Genomic DNA, 21,414 nt, shown 5'->3' on the forward strand with positions numbered 1-21,414 from the left:
TGCAATTCACAACATATGATAAGATAGCAATTAATCTTTACTTTTTTTTGTCTTCTTTAATCTGAACAGGTGGTTCTCCAGGAGCTGAAATACTGTACATTTTCAGGTGGAACCCCCAAGTTCCTGCGATACTTCTCTTTTAATTTGATACTTACATCAAGTCAATACCTAATTGATGAATGAAACCTTTTTATTTTTGATAATTACTTGTGAGTGCTGCGGATTTGTTTTTCCTGTTCTTTCTATCTATCTATCTATCTATCTATCTATCTATCTATCTATCTATCTATCTATCTATCTATCTATCTATCTATCTATCTATCTATCTATCATACTGTATATATAATAATTTTGATATACAGTATATTTATATATACAGTATATATCTCTGGAACTAGGGAATTTCCATAGCGGAAAACAGTGTGGTTCAGCTCTAGATGACACCCTGATTCAGGTGAAATGTTTTTTTGTTTTTTTAAAGGACAAAAAGGGGAGCTACAACATTAAGGTGACAAATTTGTAGTAACATGTACAGTTATTACAATCTACAGTGAATCTACAGTACAGTGTTCCGGAACTAACACATATACTAGAAACATTGTACCATGCAAGAAAGGTTCTACATTGATACTTCTAATATAAGTTCCATGCATTTGCCATGTTGTCACCTAAGTGAATCTGAACACTGAGTAACTTTTCCAACCTATTTCTAATACCTGTATTTGGAAAAGAAAAACATTTGGAGGAATAAAAATACACATTCAAATATAACAGAACTATTGATTCTGGACATGGTTAGTTTTTACCAAGTTCAATAGTAAAACTTTTTTTTATAAATATCTTAAATTAGTAATACAAGCAAAAAACTACACAGCACTGTAGTACTGATGTTGACAGTGTCAGCTGCGGTCAAACTGAGGGGGGTCCATACTTCCGGATCAGATCCCCTGAAGCATGAATCCTCCTGTGCCAGTGCAGTCACAATCACATGATCGCAGCTTGCCCCAGTGCCGAAAATAGTTAGAGTTACTATAGTATTTATTATTATAAAATATAAGCTTGGAGTCAATGACACGCATATGCATTTCAACCAGGTTCCGTATAACACACATGAACAGACATTAAATGACATGAAAATGCGTTCCATACAGGTTCCATGGAACACACATGCGCAGAACTTCAATGAGATACATATGGGTTCCATATAGGTTCCAGAGTACACGCACACACAGTTTTAGATTAGCACGCATTCCACACAATATAATTCATGTATATATACAGTATATACACTGTAATCTAATTTAAAAAAATCATACTTTCAAAATACTTTTTAGCCATGAGATTCTAAGGGGAATGTGGTGGTTTATATTTGAAATGAATGGGATATCATAACTTATCATATGAAATTAATGGGAATAAGGGATAGGTTACATTGCATTAAGATTAAATATATGATTAACAAATAGAACAACTCTAGGTACAAAAATAGTGAGAAATAAAGCACCTTTTGCACTTCAACAATGAATTTCCACATTACAACACTACAGTTCCAAATCAATAAATTAATAGTAAAACGAGAATTATGCAGTATTTCCTACCTGCTTTTTGTATGTATGGTATGTATGTACAGTATGTATGTCTTTATTTATATGGCGCCATTAATGTACATAGCGCTTCACAGCAGTAATATACGTTACAATCATATAAATAACAAATAATACAAATGACACATAATGGAAAGAAGTGCTTAAGACATAAAGTACCATTTAGGAAAAGTAGTCCCTGCTCCGAAGAGCTTGAGATCAATTAGTAGGTAGGAAGAACATACAGGGACAGTAGGAGGGCATTCTGGTAAGTGCGTCTGCATGGGGCCAAGCTTTATGTATGAGGTGTAAAGTATCGGCCAAGCTACTCATATGCTTCGTTAAGCAGGTTTGTTTTAAGGTGGTTCTTAAATGTGGATAGAGAGGTGCTAGTCGGATATTGAGGGGAAGGGCATTATAGAGGTGTGAGGCAGTCAGTGAGAAAGGTTTAAGGTGAGAGAGGGCTTTAGATACAAAAGGGGTAGAGAGAAGAGAAGACATCTTTAAGCAGAACGCAAGAGTCGGGATGGTGTATAGCGAGAAATTAGGGCTGAGATGTAAGGAGGGGCAGAAGAGTGTAAAGCTTTAAAAGTGAGCAGGAGAATTGAGTGCGAGATGCGGGATTTGATAGGAAGCCAGGAGAAGGATTTCAGCAGGGGAGACGCTGAGACGGATTTAGGAAAGAGTAGAGTGATTCTGGCACAAGCGTTTAGGATAGATTGTAGGGGAGAAAAACACACAAGAAAATGTAACCTAGTATGGGCACTCGTCCATCAACTGGATGATTTGTGGAACATTTAAAATTAACTTTATTTAATATCCAAATAGAAATAAAATATATGTAGTTAAAATGATAATTAAATGCATAGGTGATCCAAAAGTAGAACAATATATATGAAACGCTCAGGATCATAGAGGATGAGCTATATAGGGGGTTTAATTCAATTCTATTATCAACAAATGTGTAGATGTAGTTATCCACCACAAAAAGGTGAATCTAAGTATCCCCTGCCCTTGAGTAAGAGCATGAACTCTAAGGTCTGCTGATAATCAACTGTAGCTGAATTGGTGCCTAACAAATACAAGTCCCTAATCACATGTAGGCATATCTCAACCCCGTACCCTTGACTGGCCTGCCTAGTTGGTATGAGTATATATAGTCTGATACCTCATAGGTGTAATGAAAGTGTATCACTATCACAACAGGCGAAGACAACGATGTGAAATGTAAGCACACACCACTATAATGGAAAAGGGACTCCGGCACCAATCTAAAGATAGCAGGCTAGCGAGCGGACTCCATATGAGTCTAATCACTATCCTGCGGGTGAAGGAAGCAATCAATTAGCTGTGGGGTTGGTATCAAATAGCACTTTGTTCTATTATTCTGGATCATTTGGTTATAAACTATCTACAGGAAGTGTACCTATTCCGGTGAGGAGAGGCAATTCAGCGGGCACCACGAAGCAGGAGAAAAAAGTTGCTGAAGCTGGACTGTGCTGTATAACAATTCCTTTAATAAAGCATGGTTAAAAAGAGGGGGGACGCATACCCCTGCGCCTCTAACGCGTTTCACCCAGAGATTGGGCTTTTTCAAAGAGATGCAGCTAGATATACTCATTTTTTATCATTGTGGGTTAATACAAAGCTCTGCAGCACCGGGTGATTGGGGTCCTCTACCCCATATTTTTGTTTTCCTATAAACTATCTACAGCTAAGCTAAGCACACAGCACTTTACGGGGCTATGCAGTCCTGACAAGCCAGTACCTGCACAATGGTTGATGTAATGTGTGCTTCAGCGAGTTCGTTTAGGATACTATATTGTAGGTTGCTTCACAACCAGCTCTTTAAACCATGATTAATTATTAGAAAATTGAATTGCTGTAAATGCTGCTTTCATATAAAATGTGTAACTATCTATAATACATACATTGTTTTGCTATGGTTTAAGCTTTTCTTTAAATGTTTAGCATTGTTATTACATTTTGCTTGGAATTAGCTGTAGCATTACTATTAAAATATTAGAAACTGCACGTCTTTTTTTACCTTGTGATTATCACACAAGAATATGAATATTTAAACTTATAGCCACTGGTTCCCTCTAGTGATCTATCTTAAGAACATGTTATGTACATGTACTGTAATACCATAATAGAAAAGTGATATTTAATACTGTATTCTCAATATTACTAAAAATGTCTATGTGTTGATCATTCATGATTCTTGGTAATTTCACAACCATTGTTTTAATCTTTTGATTAATTTTTTTTTAACAATATTATTAAAAACAAAGTCAAAACACGGCAAGGAGTATGGCAGCCTAATCTAATTGCTCCCTGCCTCGCTCTAAGTAAAAACGCAGAAAAACCACTGAATCACGAACCAAACCGTAAATAAACATCCCCAGCAAATGCACTTAGACCCAGGATGTCTATGAAAGCCTCAAAACCGACCAAACAAAAGGGCTTCCAGAGTATTTTGGGAGAGCAAGGCCAAGCGCTGCGGGCGCAGAAATGGCGCCGGTTTCAAATGCCGCTTCAGAAACAGAGCCCGACGGGGAAGAAGAGGAATTGGACAACCAAGCGCTAATGCCGGTAAGGCATTGCGATTTCACAAGACTGTATACTGATCTCAAAACACTACTACAAGCCGAGATCAAGGAGCTGAAGAGGGAACTGACTGGGCTGGGAGAAAGGACAGGAGTCCTAGAAACTAAAGTAGACCAGTCAATCAGGGCAATCCGAAGGCAGGATAAAAAGTCTGCAGACCTTCAGGAGCAAATAAATGATCTGAAAGAGCGCCAGGAAGACTCTGAAAACCGAGACAGGCGGAATAACCTAAGGATCAGAGGGGTCCCGGAGAGTGTACTGAACTGTGATGAGTATATTACAAAATGGCTGGAAACATTGCTCCCTGATACCCCTAAGGACTGACTGGTGATGGATAGGTGTCACAGGGCCCTGAGGCTAAACCGCTACAAAATGAACAACCGAGGGACATAGTGCTCCGCATGCACTACTACAGGACAAAAGAGACAATACTACACAAAACGAGACCCCTACTGGTGGTGGAGTACAAGGGAGCGAGACTAACAATCTTTCAAGACCTGTCCCCCGTGATGCTGGCCCGCAGGAGAAATCTGATGCCGATCACCAGGGCCCTGAGAGAGAAGGGGGTCAGGTACAGGTGGACCTTCCCCTTCGGCCTCCTGGTCGCTCGAGGTGGCAAGACATTCATTGTGAAAGAACCGGAGGATGGACCCTCCTTCCTGCACAAGCTGGGCCTGGGAGAGGCCCTCGCGGAGACAGACCCTGCGGGCTCACCCCCAGACCCCATTTGGTCACAACCCTCGAAATCCCCCAGAGCATAACGAGAGAGGGTCTAAGAAGAGAAACATTCCCAGTTTGGAGTTAAGCAGCAGTTTGGTTAACCTGCTTCAAAAGTTAAACCAAATCCCAAGGATTTCACGAGGAAGGGGTCCCACGTTGTTATGCCCTCCCGGACAGTTGTACACTGAAACAAACGATTAAAAAGTGTAACTTACCGGTGGTGGGTAAGGATCACGAGCCACGGTCGGAGGTTGAAGTTTTTCCCTTTTTTTCCTAGTTGCCCAGAAGATGGTCCCCTTTGCTTAAGGATGCCGGTAAGGGGGAGGGTCAGGGCAGAGAGAAAGGTAGTGCTAGGCCAGGAAGACAGAGTGACAACGATCGTTGGAAACAAAGTAAAGAAGCTGCGAGGCAAGGGTAATAAGTGAAGAGGGTCAGATAGTGGAGGAGGGATTAGAAGGCAGGGTTTCAGGGCAAGAGTAGGAGGGGGGAAGTAGCAGATGGAGGAGATAGGGAAGTGTCCGTGAGGGTTCAAGAAGGTGAGATAAGATCGTCAGAAAACTAGGGAGTATGAAGCTAGAATGATAGGTGAGGGGAAACGGGGAAGCGGAAGAGGAGGAGGTGAATAGACAGAATGGAAGGAGTGGAGAGGTAATAGAGGGTGATCAGGGAAGTGAGAGTAGGGGATGGAAAGTTAGGTACACTATGAGAGGAAGCTGGAAGAAGAAGTACGTGAAATTAGGAAGAGAACCAAGGGATGGAGGCGAGAGGGAAGTGCTAGAGTAGGAATAGGGAAGTTGGATGGGGAGGCTGAAGGGTTGGAAGCAGTAAAACCAGAGGGTGACTAAGGTAAGGGCAAGTAGTAGAAGGGATGGACGAGAGGGTGGAACTATAAGCTGTGAGATTTAAGTAAGTGACAGAGGGAGCGTGGGGAATGGGGAAGGGTAAGTTGCAGAACTAGGAGAGACTCTTTGATAAAGCGCCTCCACGGCGGGAAACGCGTCAGAGTTTTAACCTTGTGTGTTTGTTTTTTTTTTTGTTTTTTTGGCCATTATGCCCAATAAATAATCTTTAATCATAATTTTTTTGCCCCAGTCTTTACTTTATTTTTTGGCAGTGCTCCGCTTTTTTCTTTTTTTCTATCCTGCTCAAGTGGTGTTGCAGCACGCCCCGGCACCAATCGTTACAGATCAGCTGATGCCATCAGAGGATTTCCTCCAGGAGCTGCAGAGAGGATCCGGTCTTTGAACCTGTGTGCGGTCTACACCCTTATCCCTCACCTGCCTCGGGACGGACTACAGCTGACGGGGACAAGCGGCCACGGCCCTGGATTGCTCCCCGTTTCTCCTGCATTGACCACCACCCCCCAGACTCCGTTGGATGTGACATCGCGGCATTTCCATCGTGCACCCGGTAAGGCGGCGGGAGACTCTGCTTGCAGAGGTCTCTACTACCAACAGCCAGTCCTGTTAACCGGGGAGCCAGTACCGCAGTCCCAAAGTTAGGAGTTTGGTTCTATCATCTCGGGGGGTTGGTACCATCGGTTATGCAGGCTGTTATCCTGACTTCTTACAGGTGAAGTGGGTGTTTCATAGACCCACACACTACATCAGGTTCATCACGGGACACTCAATACTTTATTTATTTATCTTTATGCCGGTTCATATGATTCTCTGAACACACAGCACTTGCCATATTTGCAGCTTCCACGTGGGGATCTTCCCCGTTTTTCTATCTGTACGATAGGGCCACATTGGAAGCGACATGCACACTCGAGTCGGTGATAGAAAGTATAAGGGGATTCAAAGCAAGTGGCAAGAGGGCAGCGGGAGAAGATCAGCAAAGAGTAGGACGAATGGATAGAAGTACTTGGGGGGCCGCAGGAAACGCATCAGGGAGATAAGGATGGCTACTGGCAGGAGGCAGGCAGTTATTTTAAGGAGGTCGAATAATAGCAGAGAGATAGCACCAATGAGGACCTAATGCATATTCCATTGAGAGGGTAGGTTAAGGAACGTAGAAGGGAGAGAACGCATGAGGGAATAGTGGGAGCTACCGCAGAAGGGGATCCAGGAGAAGTGGGATTTGGATTAATTTTACATAGTTCAGTTGGTTTTAGTACTAAAGTTATATGTAGAGTGAGGCGGGAGTAGGGGAGGGAGGCCTGCTCCGAAGTCTGCAGGGGCCATGCGCTAGTGATGAGGAGAGAAGCTCTTCAGAGCACTAGCGAAACCCTTTGCGTCAGAACTCCTGGAGGGGATGTCAAACATCTCACCCCAGGTCTGGACATCCTGAACAAGGACCAAGAACCCAAAGGCGGAGGTCTCGGCAGGAGGAGCGACTCGGGAGGACGCCGAGAAATGTTATTCGTTATCACGTGTTGTGTTGTGTATTTGTTTACCCCGATTTCCCATTGTGTGTGTCCCCTTCCCTTTGTTTCAACAGGCGGGCACAGAGAGCTACGGGACGTTGGAGTAAGCCAGAGCCCCAGTAGTAGACACGCTCTGCAAGGCACAAAAAATCTGCGACAGAAAGACCGGTACATCCCTTCCAATGAGTAAGGAAATACGGTTATTATCACATAATGTTAAGGGTCTCAACAGCCCTGCAAAAAGAAGGGTCGCATTCAGAGACTACAAACGCAAAGGTGCAGAAGTGCTATTTTTGCAAGAGACACACTTTTCCCATAATAACTATCCCAAGTACTTTGACAAGGACTTTAGGGTACACTTCCTGTCCTCAGCACAGGTTAAAAAAAGAGGGGTCGCCATCCTAATCCATAACCGTGTACCCTTCAGACAAGACAGAACATATAGCGATAAGGAGGGTAGATACCTCATAGTGACAGGCTCCATACGTGAGCACCCTATAATGCTTGCAACAATCTATGCCGCGAATGACAACGCGACAGCCTTCTTCAGTAGATTATTTGATAAGCTCCGTAAAGTCGCAAAAGGGAACATCATAGTAGCGGGTGACCTGAACAGGGCTCTAAATCCAAATCTAGACAGATGTACGACTACTAACAAATCTCACAGACAGGACATATTAACAATAACAAAGGGCATTAAAGACTGCCAGCTCCTTGACATATGGAGAGAGCAATATCAGGGAGTGAGAGAATATACTTTCTTCTCCCATCCCCATAACACCTACAGTCGGATAGATTACTTCCTTGTGTTCAATAGATTGGTCCCTGGGGTCTCTCGTTCAGAGATCCATGATATTTCATGGTCCGACCACGCATCTATTGAGCTGCGGTGCACACTGGTACCGCTAGACAGGCCTAGAGCGAACTGGAAGCTAAACGAGATCCTTTTGAAAATTCCAGATCTGGAGAGGGAGCTGGGGGAAAAAATTAAAGAATATTTTGAGCAGAACGAGGGGAGTGTAACGTCACACTCCATACTGTGGGAAGCCCATAAGGCAACTCTCAGGGGGGTATTAATGAATTTGGCCGCCAAACGTAAAATGGAAAGAGATAAAAAGATTAAGGACCTAGAAACACAATTAGCAGAGCTCTCTTCCCTGCACAAAACCAATAAGCGGGACCACACGCTGAAACAAATATTAGACACCAAAACAAAACTCAATCTCCTCCTCGCCTCCCAGGCTGAGAAGGAAATGGCTTGGTCTAAGCGGAAATTTTATGAAAAAGCGAACAAACCTAATACCCTACTTGCCAATAAGCTAAAAACAGGCTTCAAAATTGTCATATTCACCCTATTCGGATACAACAGGGGGACCTTACCTCCATACCTGGGAAAATCGTAGAGGAATTCAAAATTTACTACGAGAAACTTTACAATGGAGATAAGGTCACTCATAATACTAAAATGGGAGAGTTATTAAACACCTTCCTAAAAGAGGCAAAATTACCTACCTTGGGAAGGGCCGAGAGAGAGGCGCTCCAGGCTGACTTTACTCTGGAGGAGCTATCTGAAGTCATCAAAGCATTAAAACCTGCCAAAGCGCCAGGGCCAGATGGCTTCTCAAATCTATATTACAAGAAATATGCCAAAACGCTAGCCCCACATATGCTAAAACTATTTAACGGAATTTTAGCAGGGGTCTCCTTCCCAGCACAAATGCTCCAAGCATCAATCTCTGTGATCCACAAACCTGGAAAGGACCTGGCAGACTGCAAGAGCTACCGGCCCATTTCACTGATTAATTCAGACATTAAAATCTACTCTAAACTTATAGCAAACAGGGTGGGTAGTGTTCTTCCCAGGTTAATTCATGCGGATCAAGTGGGGTTTATCAGAGGTAGACAAGCGGCAGACAACACCAGGAGAATCATTGATCTGATTGATCTGGCTTAAAAGAAAAACATACACTCTATGGTGCTAAGTCTGGACGCTGAGAAAGCCTTCGATAGTATAGACTGGCCCTACTTAACAGAAACATTGGGAGCGTTTGGCTTTGGGGGACGCCTCCTGAGGGCCATCCTGGCGCTGTATGAGGGCCCGACGGCTAGAGTGTGGCACCAGGGCTTCTCCTCTGACCAATTTCACATAAAAAGCGGAACGAGGCAAGGGTGCCCGCTGTGGCCGCTGCTGTTTGCCCTTTGTATAGAACCGCTAGCGGCGCACATCTCAAAATAGCCCAGATATATCAGGAATCTCTAATGGAGATCAGGAGTACAAAGCAGCATTATATGCGGATGTTGTCATCCTGACACTATCCAAACCGCTCACGTCCCTTCCCAACATGTTTGGAATCCTAAGTAAATTCAACCAAATTTCAGGCTTTAAGATTAATCAGTCCAAATCAGAATCCCTCAATATAAATCTTCCCAAAGAAGTAGAAAAACTGATTGATCTCAATTTTAACTTTAAATGGCAACCTTCCGCAATCAAATATTTAGGGGTATATCTTACACGGGATTATAAAACACTATACAAAGCGAACTTTCCCAGGTTAATAAAGACTTTGGGGGAGGATCTCAGGTTGTGGATGAAAGGTGGCATCTCATGGATTGGTAGGATACACAGCGTGAAGATGAATCTCCTCCCAAGGATGTTATATCTTTTCCAGAGTCTGCCTATACCTATAATATACTCTGACATCCTCTCCCTACAGTCACTAATCATGAAATTTATTTGGAATAAGAAACACCCAAGAATTGCAAAGGGTATTTTAAAGAGACCCGCGGTTAGAGGAGGTTTGGCGGTACCTTGTTTGTTAGCTTACTACAAAGCTGCCCAATTGGCTCAAATTCTCCAATGGCACACGGACCCAAGCTTAAGGAGATGGGTGGAGTTGGAGAAAACATGCTGTGCACCGATTGACCTCCAAAATCTGATCTGACTACCCAAAAGAGTGGTACGCAAGATAGGAATAACGCTCCAGACCATTGCCAGTTCATTACGAGTTTGGGAGGCCACTAAATTCAGTTGTAATTTGATTACCAAAGAATCACTCATAACGCCAATCATCGGCAATCCAGATTTCGTTCCATGGATGAATAGCAATAACTTATTATATTGGATACAGTCGGGTATTACCCGCCTCAAAGATCTGGAGGGTAGGAAATACATACAAACATTTGAGCAAATTAAGTCCACAAAGGCTATCCCAAATAAAGAATTCTTTAGATACCTCCAGATCAGAGATTTTTATAACAAAACCCCAATCAGGCCAGCGAGGACAAATTTCGAGCAGCTGTGTTCTAGAGATATGGACACAAGGGGACTCACATCTAGAATGTACAGGGAAGTGATCTGTCCTGAGATGCCTAGCGAGAACAGACTACGCTACATCAGACAGTGGGAGACTGACCTAGGGGAGAAGTTAGAGGACGAAGATTGGGAAAAGATTATACAAGCAGCAGCAAAAAGCGCAATCTGTACCACACTAAAGGTAACGCATATAAGGTCCTTATGCGGTGGTACTACACCCCAGCTCAATTAGCTAAATTTGTTAGGGGTTACTCTCCGCTCTGCCCAAAGCAGTGCGGAGAGGTGGCAGACTTGCGACACATGCTGTGGTCTTGCACAAAAGTGGTCCCGATTTGGGAACAGATTAGAGACTGGTTACAGCGGATTCTCGGTTGGGAGATCCCCCTGGACCCGTGGGTGTTCCTTCTGGGCAGGCGGATCCAGGGTCTGTCAAATGCGACGCATAAATTGATTGCGCATTTTGCAACAGCCACGAGATGTGAGATTGCAGCATTATGGAAGCAACCAGAAGTTCCAATTATCCCCAAGATTAGAAACAGGATCTGGTACGTTTGTCGGATGGAACAATTAACGAGTCTAGTTAATGACACCGGCACAAATTTTCTAAAAGTCTGGGCGCCTTGGCTGGCTTAGACGGATATCCATGGGGTAGATGCTACTGCAATTTTTCTTTAATAGTTTCAGATGCGTTCTCCTTTGGGGGTCAGAGATCTGACAACACATAGAGACGAACAGGTAGTCGACAGCCCCATCTACAGTAGGCCCCTCAGCCAATAGGGAAGACACTCATGGCTAGAGGATGAAGCAGGGAATGCAAGGCTATAGGACAGTAGGAAGTCAATAGAGAACACGCAAATATGGTGTCCCGGTGCCGTTCGGCCCTCCCCCCCAACCCCTTCCCCCTTCCGTCCTCCCCCCCCCCCTTGTCAGCCGTCTTGTTTGTCTTGTCTGTTTTGTCATTGTCTTCGGCAGCGAGTGGTATTGTTGCTGTTGAAAGACTGCATATTTATGTTAAAAAAAAAAAAGTATTGGGGGAGTAATACAATGGGCTGTGATACAATGTATGAATATGTAACCCCAATAAAGAAACATTTGAAGTTGAAAAAAACAAAAAAAACAAAGTCAAAACCATGTACGTAGGGTGCACCTTCCATGTACAGTACAGACAGTCAAAACTGCATTGTCAGTGTACATCTAATTCGTACCCTGATCCTCCCTCACCTGCAAGACATTGGAGTATCTATTTTGGGATTTAAATCCTGACTAAAATCTGTTTTGAGCAAAACACATTACAGAGTGGCCAATAGAAATATTACCCTGTTTATTTTTTTGCAAAGCTAACACAATTTACTGACCTTTAAACAGGTGTATAAGAAAAGCTGACAGCGCACAGCCACAGAGAGTCAGGGTCAAAATAATGGAAAAAAAACACGATTTATTTTGTGTTTGATAAAGTGCCACAAGACCTTCTTTTTTTACTATGTTTTTTTTCAGTAAATCAGTTTTTTCATTATTTTGACCTTGACTCTCTGTGGCTGTGCACTGTCAACTTTTCTTCTACACTTGGACTTTTACAAACGGCTGCACGCCATCTTGGGAGACACAGATCAGGGATGATAGAGGACTTGAAATGTGAGTCCAAGAGTCTTATTATTTTTGTCCAGGGACTATCCCAATGAGGCTCGGATGGGTGGATTCATGTTTCATCAGCTCACTGCTTTCAGGGAATATTGATCCCTTGCCACAGAAATCCTAGACTCCTCTTTTATTATCGTCACATATTTTTGAAGGCTACACCTCACCCCATTGGTTTCTGTGTCTCCATTTTTTCTATATTATGAGCATATATAACAATACTTTGTGATCCAGTACTTGAGCACCCATACCACTGTTTTGTTGCATTACTGACCTAGAAACAATTTATTTCTATTATCAGGAGAATATATCGTTTCTACTGTGGTTACCACTCCAGGAATCCTCACTGTTTATTGGTTTATACTCCCAAGAAAAAAAGCTCCTATCAACTCTTATTTAAACTTCCATTTTGACCATAGGTTGGATTTAATTATTTCCTCTTGCACTTCTAGTCAAAGTATTTTTCTCGATGATGGGATTGGACACGGTATATGTCAGGTTGAACCTAATATTCTCAGAGTATACAAAAGAAATCCTGTAAACTACAGTATTAGACAGAATAAAATATATCACAAGCAAACAAAAGGTGAGTCAAACAAATTAGGAAGTGTCTCTCTTGATCGTTCAGTGAATTTCCCCAGACAGGAAAGAGTTAAATAATCCACACAATTTTAATGTCAAGTGAAAAAAATCAGCAAAGGAACCCATTTGGGGTAGCAGTAAAAGCATCAAACATGCGGTCTAGGGTGACTTGCCTCAGCCAGCTCCCCACCAGCCACCTCGTCATGAAGGTAACCCCCTAGCCTTACACCTTATTCCAAAATCCCCTTATAGCCCCTAACATTAAACCCTTACCCTAACCCTTTAACACCATACCCTAAAACACTAACCTAACCCTAAAACCAACAATTGGCGCCTTTACCCTAAAATCCCTAACCTTATGTCCTTACCCCCCATCCCCTTAAACTTACCGCTTGCCCTAAAAAGCTTAACCCCTTACCATAAAAACCCTGCAGTTAGCCCATTAATAACTTACCTTCGTGGTGAGATGGCCAGCAGTGAGTTGTCCCATTCCGCCAAACATGTGCCACCCCTACAAGGAATGCTTTAGAAAATTCACTAACAAATGGTGAGGCTTTGCACCAAAACAATCCAACATACAATAGCAACTGGCAGCAAACCAGACACAATACTGATTACTGATTTACAGTAGGTAACATGACGTTATGAGCCCTGATTTAACAGAGCTCTGCGAATCTGGCACCATGACTTAATGTGAGGTCCATTGTATTTCAAATTGTTCAACAGAGTATCATTTTGAGTAAATGATGCAAAAGTTAGACACCATATTAAACAAGAATGAATTGCAAGGTATGTTTCTCATAAGAAGTTATTCTAGAAGTTAGCATTCTTAAACCTGGGTTATATGCTATTGCATGCAACATGCGAAAGCATATGCTATTTTTCTATTTACTTTTAAAGAAATTATCTTAAATACATCACTGATGTTTCTTCCAGGAGTGAAATGGTAAAAAAAAAAAAAAAAATGTGTGTGTGCTGAGCACACGCACCTTTTAAGTGAAACTTCTTTGTCTTTTGTCACTGTTTTGTCACAGAAATTGTATTTGTGATGGTGATGTTTTTAATTAAAATTAAAAGACAATTTTAGTGCCAAAACGCAAAGAAGCTTGACTTAGAACGCATGTTTTAGCTATTTGCACTTCTATATTTAAAGAATCTGTGAATTCCTTGTGTGTGTGTGCGTCACTGTGTGTGTGCATCAGTTAGTGTGTGCGTGTGTCAGTGTGTGTGTGCGCGTCAGTCAATGTGTGTGTGCGCGTCAGTCAGTGTGTGTTTGCGCGCCAGTCAGTGTGTGGCTGTGCACGCGTGAGTCAGTGCGTGTGTGCGCGCGTCAGTTACTGTGTGTGCGCACATCACTTAGTGTGTGCGTCACTGTGTGTGTCAATCAGTCAGTGTATGTATCACTGTGTGTGTATCACCGTGTGTGTGTCAGTGTGGCGCTGGGGTGGAGAGTGTGCTCTGCATGTCCTGCAGGCTCTCCAAGCGCTCCCTCCCCCCTCCGAGGACACCACACTCAGCACTCTCTCCGACACAAACGCCCCCCCCCCCCAACTTTCTCAGAGTTATGGGGGCACAGAGCGCTTGGCCCTCTCCCCCCTTCTTCTGATCTACGGCGTCACGGCGGTCTCAGCTCTGCCCCCCTCCCTCCATCCGAGCAATGGCGTGGTCTGCGTTCTTCCCCCCCCCTCCCTGCCTCTGGCGGTGCTGCGGGGATGCGGTGCTGTGGGGGATGCGGAGCGCTCAACCCGCTCCTCCCCATTACCAGACCAGAGCAGCCTCCCTCCCCCCGGCGGAGCTGCGGACAGAGCTGTGGGGGGTTGGGGGCGGTGATGCTGTGTGTGTGTGAGTTTGTGTGTGTTGTCCGTCCCACAGACGCCCTCTTCTGCCAGGAGTGATGTCACTTCTGTCACCACTGACTTCCGTCTCCAATCAGCTACATTCACGCCGCTAAAGAAGTGTCACTTCAAAAAGCCTACAATTTGACTCGATCAGCATAGAATTTCTGAATATATTATCACTGAATGAGGAAGGTTCGATTATTTTAGCAGGTTCTCATTTCTCTATTAGAATACTGTATAAAGATCAAAACGTTCCCTGAAACATTATGCTTGTAAAAATGGAAATAGCACAGACAAATGTTTCCTCCACTTTTGGTGAATACATTAAAATAGAAATGAGCTATGGACATCACATGCTGCTAGGATAAGGCCAGAGCAGGAGAGGTCCGTTAAAAAATTGTGGGGGCCCACCCACGTAGTGCTCCATCTCATTATGCCTACAAGGCTGCCAGCATTTCCCTATTCCACACTCCCAGAGAGGATATGAAAATCTTACATTTCATCATACAGGCACTTAAGTGGCGATGCAGTTAATGAGGGATTTTTCCTTTCCCTGCAGGACTCTCTTTTCTAGGGACACAGGCATGCTGTAATTATCAGTGTGACTGCAGTTCTAACAGCACCGCTTCACACTCGGGCTGCTTCTGAGAGTAAATATCTAGGTGAAGGTAGAGCCTGTGTATTTCGTTCCTGATTACCCCAAATGAACTTGACCTGTCCTAGCTTTTTTAAATCAGGATGCTAAATCTAAACTGAGGGTTTTTCTTTTAATTTGAAACGTGACTCCATGGGCAGATTTCAGACACTCATACTATATTGTACATAATTGTTATTATCCAATTTGAAAGAAGAGATTCCTAACAGCTGAACCACGGATGAGAAAGCTACTGTATCTTCATTATAAATGATTGATGTCTTGTTAATTAAATCAAACACGTATATTTGTTTTGTTTTTAAATATTTTTAATTTTAATGTCTTCATAGAAACAAAATTCTTTGGAGTGTTTTTACAATTTTCACCCAATGATTTTTGAGCTAGGACTATTTGTAAGCTGTTGCATAGACAGATAATAGCAGTGCATTTTTTGTAATTAGAGAGTAACTGTAAGGCAGAACTGACTTTTCATTTAAAACAATGAAACATATATTACCCACGTGGGAAGAATCTTTTGACAATTTTGTTAACCACTAAACTGGCTGAAAGACCACCACTTGAACAAAAAAACTTACACATAATCAATTTAAATGCCTATTTAAGATCACACTTGGAAATGCTTTGCTCTGCATGGTTGCACCACCAGAGAGATATATATTAAGTCTAAATGTCAAGACTCAGAAGGAAGCGTCTGCAGGGTGAACTGCAGGAAATGTGATGCCTGAGATACTCCCTAACTCATTGCCGGCTATCAAAGGATCGGAACTTGGCATAAGGTACCAAGAATACATCAACACATGCAAAGAAAAGAGTGAACTCTCTAACAAAATACACGTATCTGAATCTATATTCAGACTGTGATGAGGTTTCATTGTGTGTATCTTCTTGGGTGTCTAGTGCTATAATAATAAACAAAACAATTTGATAAATGAAAGACTCACATTTCTGGACTCTTACTGGGATTGTGTCAACAGTTGTTTCCCATGTACAGTAGTATTTTTTTTTTTTTTTAGTCAATGGAGGAGTTTCCCTGCGATTGTGCCTTCATTGGATTTTTATCTGTCCCTGAAGAAAAGTTCCCCTGGGAACTGAAACATCGGATGTAATCGACAACTAATAAATTCTATATTTTAAAGCAGCAAAACAATAATAAACAGTTCTGCTGTATTAGATAATAGCTATTGTGGGTTTTTTTTAATTCAACTCTTAATGCCATTTTTAATGAGTTTTAATATACTGAGCATCCTTTGATTTCTATAGCAAGTTTTAGCCCACCTCCCCAGCAGTGCAAGATCTTTGCAGCACTTTCCTGTTTGTGATAATCTATTGCCACTGTTGCCAACAGTTTGAGCAATAAACTGTCCCAATAGCCAATGTTACCTCAGTAATCTAATGATACTTTGTAGCTGCTGAGTTACACTGACTGAAGGACTGATTGAAACTAAAAGGCGGCCATTATGTTAGGCACACAATCAGGATATTTACAGATTTATAACAGAAGCACCAAACGATTGCCAGCTCAGGTAAGAATGTAGAATTATACATTTTCACGTTCTTTACAGTACATAAACAAATAAGAAGGAAAAAAAGAGGAGGGGGATGTAGTGTTGCTGCTTTAACTTGCTGACTGTATTGGAGCACAGATATTTTTTATTTTGATCAGCACTATCGCAGTTCAATGAATGACCATCTATGTGTTATTTTAGGCAACAATTATTTGTAGAGGGAAAGGGGAAAGAATATGGAGTGATCACAAAATCATACTAATTGAATTAATGGTTGAATGAATTAATAAATTGATAATCGTGAAGTGGGTGCAGACTGTGAACGGAAAAGTGAATCAGCAAAATAAAGGAGTACAAAGTGATTGGATTCCAAAGAAAATTCACTTAATTGCACACCACTAATTAAAATATAACTTTTAATGAATTACTTAAAACATATATTACCAAATGTGTGTATAACGCGAATAAAAAGAAATTAAATCAAAATTAACTAGCACCAGAGTCACCTTTATATTTAAGGTGGAAAACCATCTACCAAATATTAATAGTAGGGTATAGGGGACTGGTGGCACAAAGTCAGGGTAGAAACCTCACTGAGTATATAAATACTGAAGTCAATGCACAAGACAATGACCCCCTTCCTAAAACTGACTAATAGGGCAAGTGAATCAAGATGCCTCGATGTACGGCCAAATTTGGCAGGTGTTTCTTCTCAAGTAGTAACTAGGAGCTATAATTATTTTGGTGTAAATATGTTGCAAATCTGTTAGGAATATATGATTTTGCAAATATATTGTTATAACAATGATGTACTGCCACTACCAACACAACATTTTCAGCAAGAGGAAGGAAAAACACCTGGAGATGTATCATGTTTCCACTTAACTTCCTTAAGACCTAAATCCACATCCAAATTACATAACGCATGAAATACTTGAGGTCTGTTGTCTTAGCTTAGGCACAGCTCCTGAAGGACCTGGGTCTACAAAGCACACAAGCAGTTTGGCAGGAATTCCACATTGTACCCTGGGGATATTCAGCGCTAAACTGTTTAAAAATAAATAAGGATTTCAAGATACATTAGGTAATACTTTCGATGCAAGCATGTATTATGCAATGCCATTAAGCAACAATGTACAATACCGTGTTTACACACTAACATTTCAAATGTTAATAGATGCAAGAATCGGTTACCAAGATTAAATTCTCCTGAACAGGCCACTGCAAAACTGTAATTGCTTCTTTTTAGTTCAGGGAAAGATGACACATTTAGACCCAGACTCACCAAACTCCACAAAGGTCATTTAACATAGTGTTAACCTCAGTTAACATAACGTTAATGGTGCTTCTGTACTCACTAAAGAAACTTATTGCAATGCTTACCAGTCTGGCATTACAAAGAACAGATGTTAGAGGAAATTATATGCCAATTATATGCAAATGTGCCACTAGCATTAGAATTCTTTACTCACCAAGTTATATTAGTGTTAATGCCAAAAAAATAACGCTATGCTATTTAAGGCAAAGCCATAACGGTCGTTACTCAAATCCAGAATATTTCCCCCTAATATATTTTATTAGCATATATTTCCCCCTCCTCTCCTCCAAAAGCCCCATTTTAGTATCTGGCTGAGAATAACACCAAGACGTAGCATTATCTTGCAATAACATAATGTTAACACTATGCTAATGAGCTCTACTATAGCCATTATATTTGCATATATGTTTGTGAGTTTGGTAGAAAAGTCATATCAAACATCCGTTCCTGATTTCGGAAACATCATGTGCTTTGCCCTTATTCTACAGAGTTTAGTGCGTCTGGGTCATAAAGTGCAGGAAATGTTGTTGTGCAGGAAATATTTATCATTTCTCCTACAGATGTAGCCAACGTTACTACACCTGCTGGTGCGCTGCAGTGAGACAGACAAATGCATCATCGCGATGAGCATCCATGGTTTTGAATCAGCCACACGCACGAAAGAGACAAGGCTTCTGCGCTATTTCACCTGCGGGAAAACACCAGCAGGTGCAATGATGTTTCCTACATATGTACATTATTCCTAATGCTGGATATACAAAATGACGGCCAGCACAGCCAATATGTGATAAATAATGCAATTGAATGTATAGTGGTGCAGGGAACAGTGAGGATCCCTGTATATCCAATAATACTATAATACAATAAATATATTTACCCCGCACTCAAAGATGAAAAAAATGTAAACAACACTGAGATGAATCCAATCAAAGGTCATTTACTGCTCATGTAGTAGAAAAAAATACACACATACTGCAGAGGTACAGAAACGTCCTAACATAACTCTACAGTACACACAGAAAAATAACAACACAGAAAAAATGTGCTTCTCCCAAAGAGCCCTGATTATCAAACAAAGGATCTACAGGAAAATAAAATGTTTATAACTAAGGGGGCCCTTGTCAATCCACTGCTGGAAAAATACATCACCAATGATCTTCCAGGCCTCTCTTTTCAATATTGCTCCAACAAGATTTTCTGATTTCATCCTCCCATCAATTTTTTGGCCATCGTCTTGGTCTTTTGATATTCCTTGGCATCCAGTTGAGTACCATAATTGTCCAACTATTGTCGTTTTTCCTTGCGATATATCTGTCCCACTGTCATTGTCATTTCTTCATGCTTATGGTGATGTCACAAGACTACTCTGAATCATATGGTACTAATATTTATGAAGAGCCTTAGATTTGGATTTAGTGATCCCCAAAGTGTCTGGCAGGGATAACGCATTTTGGTTAAAAAGACTATTCCTACAAGTCAAATCTGGTACATATAGGCTATTAAAATATTTGTATGTATTAAATAGTAGCCAAAACGCTAACTATGTTTAGGTGACAGTGACCCAATGTATTACAGGGCCCTCTGATAGCTAGGGGAAACAAATTGTATATTTTAAAATGTCTATATCAATAAAAAAAAAACCCCGGTCATAGTAGTTTCTGTATAATTTCAAGCTGCAAATTCTTCGCTGTTTTTTTAACAAAATTCTGTTTGCAGATGGAAATTCGCAGGTGGTTTGGACAATTAAAAATGTGCGTGTATGCAAAGTATAATGTAATTATCCTTATTAGCATATCTTCCAGGTATCTCAGGTGTGCTCCTCTATGTGCACTGGTGTCTCATCACATGTTGTTTGAAAGTTGCTTTGAGAGGATATACATAGCATTTAGGACTCAAAATAGGATCTCGAGTCCATCTCTTCAGCCCACCAGAGATTAGTTTAGAGCAGTGGTTTCCAACTTTTTTTGGTTAAGGAACCATTACTGAAATTCTGAGGAACCTCTAACCATCTCTAATAGCAACTCTGTGACCAGATGCATTGTACATTCTTTTGAATTTGATAACATTTTCACATTTTCTAATCTATTTAGAGATGCCTGGTAACCCAAGTGTTCCTAGGAACCCTAGTTGAAAAACACTGATTTAGAGTGTTATTTAAATGGCTTGAAGACATGAAGCTTCAGGGCTGCTCATCTCATCTAGTTCATATTTTGCATATAGCAAACATATCCCCCGTGGGGTTAAGGGCGAAGTTGCTTAACCCTGCACTTAGCCCAGAGACACTGGAGCATTTCAAATATTAACTGCATCCCCTGATCGGTGAGGATCTTGCTCGGGAAACTTTGATCAACGCCTTTGCTATCTTCTGGGCCTTGATTGAGGTGCAAGCTACAGCCTCGGGGGACCTGGTGGCGAACTCCAGAACAGTGAGGATGCACCTCTTGTCTAACGGACTCAGGATCAAAAAGGACAAAGGACCCCACAATATCTATCGCCACCCGCTGGAAGGCTTACCCGATCACCGGTAGCAGCCTCAAGCTTCCCTGGTTGGAAAAATCATTGGATATGGTTTGATGTGTTCCACACCTCTTTTGCATAACACACACGGCAGTTAAATTTACCGGCAGGCCGTGTTAGCAATAAGACAGGCCTTAATGTAATTTTTGGGAGTGTTTAAGATCCCCGTTAGCACTTAACAATGCATTAACTTCAGTTAGCGGATATATATACTGTATATAAATCTCGGCCCAAGGTGAACTGCACAGTTTCACATAAGCAACCACCGACCCATTTGTGTAATCCTGTTGAGTTTCCTGAAGTGTAAGCGTACAAAATGCTTTTAAACATCACAGCAGAAAAGGACAAGACCAGGTGAGTACAGCAGTTACGAAAACCTTTTAAAAGTATTATACGAAGTGAGGAGACTGTGGTTGAAAGGAAATTGCAATAGGCATGCAGAGAATTCAGCCAAAAGGACTTTATAAATAGTAGCTATTATATTTAAATAAAAGTGAGTGTTATTAGATTTGTTTCTAGCACTGTTAATGATATTGTTGCCATGGATTTTAAAAATGAAACATACATAATAACTGAAATAACGTTAACATTTTTAGTAACTACACCACTGCAAAAATATGTGCTTTACTGTAAATTATACCATATTGACTTAAAAATTATATTTATGTCTCCCTTTTTTCTTTTTTGTACCCTTTATCCAGCAACTTTGCAAAATAATAAATAAAAGTTATAAAAATAATAATATTTTTTTTTTAAACTTACCATAATTT

The 21,414-nt window shown here is 41.4% G+C and overlaps 1 protein-coding gene across 2 annotated transcripts in view; it reads right to left on the minus strand.

Annotated features, from left to right (window-relative positions):
* Positions 1-21,414, minus strand: part of BMPER (BMP binding endothelial regulator) — a 383,811-nt gene that overhangs the window by 23,400 nt on the left and 338,997 nt on the right. The gene's annotated exons all lie outside the window — the stretch shown is intronic.

The sequence above is a fragment of the Ascaphus truei genome, chromosome 2 (genome assembly GCF_040206685.1).
Source record: "Ascaphus truei isolate aAscTru1 chromosome 2, aAscTru1.hap1, whole genome shotgun sequence".
In the NCBI taxonomy this organism is placed as follows: Eukaryota; Metazoa; Chordata; class Amphibia; order Anura; family Ascaphidae; genus Ascaphus; species Ascaphus truei.